Source organism: Lemur catta, chromosome 1 (assembly GCF_020740605.2).
Source record: "Lemur catta isolate mLemCat1 chromosome 1, mLemCat1.pri, whole genome shotgun sequence".
Lineage (NCBI taxonomy): Eukaryota > Metazoa > Chordata > Mammalia > Primates > Lemuridae > Lemur > Lemur catta.
Genome location: NC_059128.1, coordinates 42,190,831 through 42,197,009, shown reverse-complemented (window position 1 = coordinate 42,197,009; position 6,179 = coordinate 42,190,831). Strand labels below are relative to the sequence as shown.

Below are 6,179 nucleotides of genomic sequence, written 5' to 3'. Positions count from 1 at the left end.
GGTTCTGAAACTGGTTGGAGAGGAGAGGAAAAGTCGCAGTAAATTAACCACTAGAAACCATGAGGCGACTCTCTATCCCTGGGTTGTGTGTGTGTTGAGATTGTTCCTCACACACTGGGGGCTATTCTTCCCTGCTGAAATCCAGATGGTGACAGTTTGACATTGTCCTGTGACTTTACCCGTGTTATTCCTCCTCCTGCTACATGAGTCTCAGGTGATTCACCTGGGCGGGGAACCAGTCTTGGCCCCGAGGAGGCGGCTGTGAGTCAAGCATCGTTTGTCCACTTTGAGCCGGAAGGGACAGCTTCCGTAGCTGTCCCGCCTGGAAACTCCACGCAGCTTCCTCAAGCTCTGACGTTTTTCTCTGTCTGGCCAGACACCCACAACAGAATGTCTACTGCTGTGTAGTATGTACCCAGTTTTTCTGTTGGGAGAGAAGGAAGATCTTTGCATCCAGAGAGTAGCCGGCAGCAAATCAGCCTCAGGTAAGGTGGAAGCCATATAAGCAGTGCCCCTGAACCCTTCCCTGCCACCACAGAGTCCCCTTAGAGTCCAGCATCCAGCCCTCCTCAGCCAGGCTGGCCACTAGACACGAACCTGCTCTTACTTAGATCTCAGAGCCCAGAATCTGCAGAACCAGAGCAACACGGCTGTCCTCAGCAGTGGGGTGCTGGCCTTCTTAGGTGAACATGCTATTCTCTGCTTGTGAGGTAGGTAGTGTAACCAGATGTCACTGAAGATTCACGACTTGTCACCAAGAGGTAGAAGAGAAAGGACACACAAACCTACCTCTTGTGATATAGGTCTGTGTGTAATCACTGATCTGTGTTCTGAAATCACTCAATTGAATAAGAAAGGGAACGTGTAGCACTAGAAGTGATCCCTCTGCTCCCTAATGTACTCTCAGAAAGGAATCCTACTGTCTCTCGGTCTTAGGCTCTGTTTTTGCCTCCATTGTGAGTCCTAGATTTCTTGAATTTATTCACTCAGCAAATATGTATAGAGTGGCTACTGTGCTCTTACACAGGCACTGGAGATGCAGCGATGAATAGGACAGACAGGGTCTCGCTCTCATGGGGTTTATATGTAGTGAGAGGAGACAGACTATAAACAAATAAGCAAATAAATAAGCAAGAGAATACCAGATTGTGATAGGTGATAGTGACTCGGTGATTGATGGAGACTTAGTGCTGGGCTGGGAAGAATAGTTCAGCTTGAGGTGTTGGGGACAGGTTCACTGAAGCTGTGATTAAAGATGTTGAATGACAAAAAAAGAGCCAAACAGGTGATGATCCAGGGAAGGGGCTTTGCAGCAGAGGGAATTGCTAGTAGAAAGGCCCCATGCTGGGAGGGAGCTTAGTGCTTTGGGAGAAACAGGAGGCCCATGTGGCTAGACCCACATGAACCAGGAGCACAGGGATCTGAGATGAGGTTGGAAAGTTTGTCCTGGGCAGATCACCGGGGTCTTGTGGGCCACAGGTGCAGTGAATTCAGAATGGTGCTAGAATTGGGTTAGACCATGGAAGACATAGTTTTCCTTCTCACTTCATAAAGGGGGATACAGCCTGGAGAGGTAAACTTTGTCACGCCATCTCAGCCAACCAACCTTGGTAACACTATGACTGGAAACGAGAACTTCTGACTCACAGTCCTTGCCAACTTCCACTGGACTCTTCCTGAATGCCAAAAGAGTGGGACATCTGTATGCCATTAAACATTCAAGCACCTGGTCTTTAAAATATGTCCCAATCATATTGTTGTTTTGACTCATATTCTACAACTAGAAAATCATGGAGGCAAAGTCCATTTCATAGAGTGTATTTCTATTTTCCATAGGGAGGGATAGTATGAACATTGGCTTTTCATTAAGAATTAAAGTTTTTAAGGACAATTTTTTTTTTCACCAAGAGCCTATGTTCAGGTGCCATACTTGCCACAAAGACTTTTCATTGCCAGGGTCACACTCCAGACTTCTTGGTTTGGATCCACAGGGCTTGGTAGGCTCTGGAGAAATGACTGGATGAGCATGATGGTGCACTCCATGGGGCAGGAGACAAGGGATTGTGCGTGGGTAGGAGGAAAACACGGGTGAGGTTTGGTCATTATTAAGGCCATGGCAGCATGGTGTTGTGACGGAGCATACGGGTTGTGGAGCTGGAGTGCATGAGTCTGACCCCCAGCCCTGCTGCTAACTAGCTCTGAGAATTTGGGCAAATAACCTCATCTGTTCCTCAGCTTCTTTACCTGTAAAATGGGGTGACAATAATATCCTTTTAATAGGGAATTAAATTAATATCTGTAAAACGATTTAAAACCATGCTTATTCTATAATAAATACTATAGAAATGCTTCAAAGATTAAAAATAAAGCCTTATAAAAATGCACGATTATCTTTCACCATCTTGTAAAAATTGGGGGCTAATAAACATCTTTATAGACCAGGTTTGCATTGCCCCAATTCTGAGTGTTTAGTTTGGCTATTTAATGTCACAGATCAAATGAAAGCTCTTCATTTTAGGATTAGGTCACATTCCCACCACAGGGACATATGGTGCAGCTTCTATGTCTCAGAGGAGTTAACATTACACTGTGCATACAAACATTCAGAATCACAAAATTGTATTGTAAGTTACGTACACACAGGACATATGTGTATATACATCTTGGTTTTTCAAACAGCAATGACATTGCCTAAGGGAGCAATAGCTTTCATGTCCTTCTCTGAGTTGAAAAGAAGTCTTTATTGAAGAGGACATATGGAAAGAGATTAATTTTGGAATAGCTAAGATTTGTAGTTCTGAAAGGATTTGAGGTTGGCTTGATCAAGCACAAACTCACAGCAAGAGATGTGTTGGTGGAATAGAAGCTTGCCGTCACGGCTCTGGCCTTCATTCAGGTTTCACAGCCCAAGGATCTGCCACCAACCAGATGTAGGAACAAGTGGCACCCTCATCCTCTGGCGTGTGGCCCTCCCAGATTTCATGTTACTGCCCTTTAGGCCTCCTATTAGCTGACTGGTGCACTCTGAGCTAATGATTCCCTTCCATTAGCTGACTGGTGCACTCTGACCTAATGATTCCCTTCCATTAGCTGACTGGTGCACGCTGACCTAATGATTCCCTTCCATTAGCTGACTGGTGCACGCTGATAGACTTTCTGTTTTCTTTCTATATCTTCCTCTTTGTCTCTATCTCTGAGGGAGAATGTGACGGTGGAAAGTCCTAATCTTTCTACCAGGAGATCTTGAATAAACAAGAAGAGCATCCTCCTATCTTTGTCTAGGGTGGATGAGAACATAAATGACATGATGGCCTCAAGTCAAGGATAGTAGGACTCAAAGGAACCGCAGAGTCCATTAGAATACTTTCTTACTTTTCAGTAAAAGGAGTTAATGTCTGTACAGTGCACAAAGGTAGATGGAGGAGATTGCATACAGCTGGGGTGCCCAGCCTAGGCACTCCAGATGCCCCACACCCTGCTTGGACACCCCGAGTATTGAAGGGACCCAAGATTGACAGCTTTGTGATCTTCAAGGCCAGCCCTATGCATCACTATCCAGCTCAAGGTGAAGAAAAGCGAGCACGTAAGGCCATCTAGAAGGTTTTACGATCCAGGCCCAATTGAAAAGTGCTTGACCCTGGTCCACATTCCAGTGGCCAGAACTTGTCACATGGACACATCTGACTGTAAGGAAGGCTAAGCACTGGGTTTAACTGTGTGTCGAGAGGAAAGGAAACAGGTTTGGTGAACAGCTAGACAGCCTCTCCCGCGGAGAGTATGTGACCAGTGATGCTCCAGAGATAGTGGCCTGCTTAACCCACAGCACAGTGCTCTCCCCGCCAGACCACACTTTGCCAGACCTCTCATCTGTCCCATACCTTTTTAAAAACACAGCACATAAAGGGTGTCAAAAGGGGAGCCAGGGAGAAAGTAATTGATCCATTTTCTAAGGATTGGTATGCTATGAAATTACCAGCTACGTTCAATATAAGAAACACGGAAGAACACCAGTCACAAGGATTCTAAGAGCCAAAATTGCATCTGATGGCCTCAAGGGTCATGTTTTTGAAGTGAGCCTTGTCACTCTGTAGAACAATGAACTTGCATTTAGAAAATGCAAGCTTATTACTGAGAATATTCAGAGCAATAACTGCCTGACCAACTTCCATGGCATGGATCTTACCTGTGAAAAAAATGTGCTCCATGGTCAAAAAATGGCAGACCAGGTATGAAGTTTATGTTGATGTCAGAACTACTGATGGTTTTTTGCTTTACCTGTTTTGTTTTGGTTTAGTAAAAAATGGAACAATTGGATTCTGATGACCTCTTGTACTCAGCACCTACAGGCCTGCCAAATTTGAAAGAAGATGATGGAAATCATGATTCAAGAGGTACAGACACATGCTTTGAGTGAAGTGGCCAATGAATTGATTGTAGGAAGCATTGGGAAAGACACAGAAGAGGTTTACCCCTGTAGTTATTCCCTCTATAATGTGTTCATTATAGAAGTAAAAATGCTGAAGAAGCCCAAGTTTGAATTGAGAAGACTCATGGAGCCTCCCAGTGAAGGTGGTAGTTTTGGAAATGCTACTGGGAAGGAGAGAGATGCTAAAATTGAAGGAGTGGATTGATACAAGCCACTGGTCTGAGAATCTGTTTAAAATTCAGATGTTTAGTAGTGACAAATAAGAAGTCTTATCTGTTGGGGGGGAAAGCACAGGTTATTAAATGCAATTCTAGTCTAGCAGAAATCAATTGTCCTCATAGGAGAGGCTTGGTGCAACTTGTAGGAATCCCACCAAGAAGGCTCAGTTTTATCTCTCAGAACGACAGAGCATTTCCACCATACCATGAATTCTTTCTAGGAAAATCAGCATCTGAATCTCCAGCTTTGCTTTTCCTTACTTCTGTCAGTCCTTTCCCACTTGCTTGTTTCCTGAGGACCAGGGGAGCAAGATGAGGGTTATTGCACGGTTCACTGCAAACACCTGTCTCTCAGTTTTACCTCAACCTTTGATTCAGATGTTTTCACTTCCTCCTCCTCTTACGTTTGGCCCTTTGGTCTCTGTCCCCTGTGCAGACTTTCATCATCCAATTAGAACTAACACCCTCTTCTTGCTACCATTTCTCTGGGAACTGTAGGGAGTAAACCCCAGCCCCCTGCACTCCCCACGGGGCCAGCCCTGCTTCAAAGGACTGTGTTGGTGGCACCACCTCACCGCTGGGCTTCCTTTCTGTTTGAACAGCTTCCATTGCACACTGCTGATCAGTAACTCAATGATTCATTAAACACACAAACAATGAGTGAATCTGTTCCATTAGCGAGGCCACCTGTTGATCTCAGACATTTGTAGCTGAACTCGGCGAATGGGAACAACAGAATGCCTACATCCGTGGAGTGCCTTGTCCGTATGTGACGGCATGTTAGAGCAGGAAAAGCAGAGTCCAAGCTTTGGGGATGCTTTTATGCTTTTTCTTTTATCTGGTGGCAGGGCTGCAAGAATGTAATGTGGACCACAACCCACTTCTCTATAATCAACGGGAAAACTCTTAACAGTGTGGTCACTGTTGCCTCCTTAGTCTTATAGAATTAGAGAAAAAGGCGAGAGAATATTCTGCACCCTTTTGCCTGCAGGTGCAAGGGCAACAGAATTAACCAATCTCTAAACACACACACACACACACACACACACACACACACACACACACACACTGTCTCTCTCTCTCTCTCTCCTCCCCCTCTCTCTCTCCCTCCCCCCCCCCTCAGAACAATCTCGTTGATTACGGTGACATCTTCTCTGCCCTGGAAATAATGCAATCTCTTTGCTACGTAGCCTCTGGTTCCTGCAGCTGCCCCAGGCCTTTAAGAAATGGTCTAAGAGTGTTTATAAGCTTTTTTAAAATCAAGACTACTAAAAATTAGATAAAGCTGACTGAGTTAAGCTTCTGATGCAGGTATCACCGTCAACAAAAGTTGATATTTTATTTTTAAAATATAGCATTTTGGCCTTTATCAAAAAATCCCAAAACAACACGTGTTGGCATGGATGCGGAGAGACAGGAACACTCATACACTGCTGGTGGGAATGCAAACTAGTGCAACCCCTATGGAAAGCAATATGGAGATACCTTAAACAGATTCAAGTAGACCTACCATTTGATCCAGCAATTCCATTATT

At 44.7% G+C, this 6,179-nt stretch overlaps 1 pseudogene; it reads left to right on the top strand.

Annotated features, from left to right (window-relative positions):
• The first annotated feature begins 689 nt into the window (after positions 1 to 689).
• On the top strand, positions 690 to 4,631 carry LOC123623543 (annotated as a pseudogene).
• The last annotated feature ends 1,548 nt before the right edge of the window (positions 4,632 to 6,179 follow it).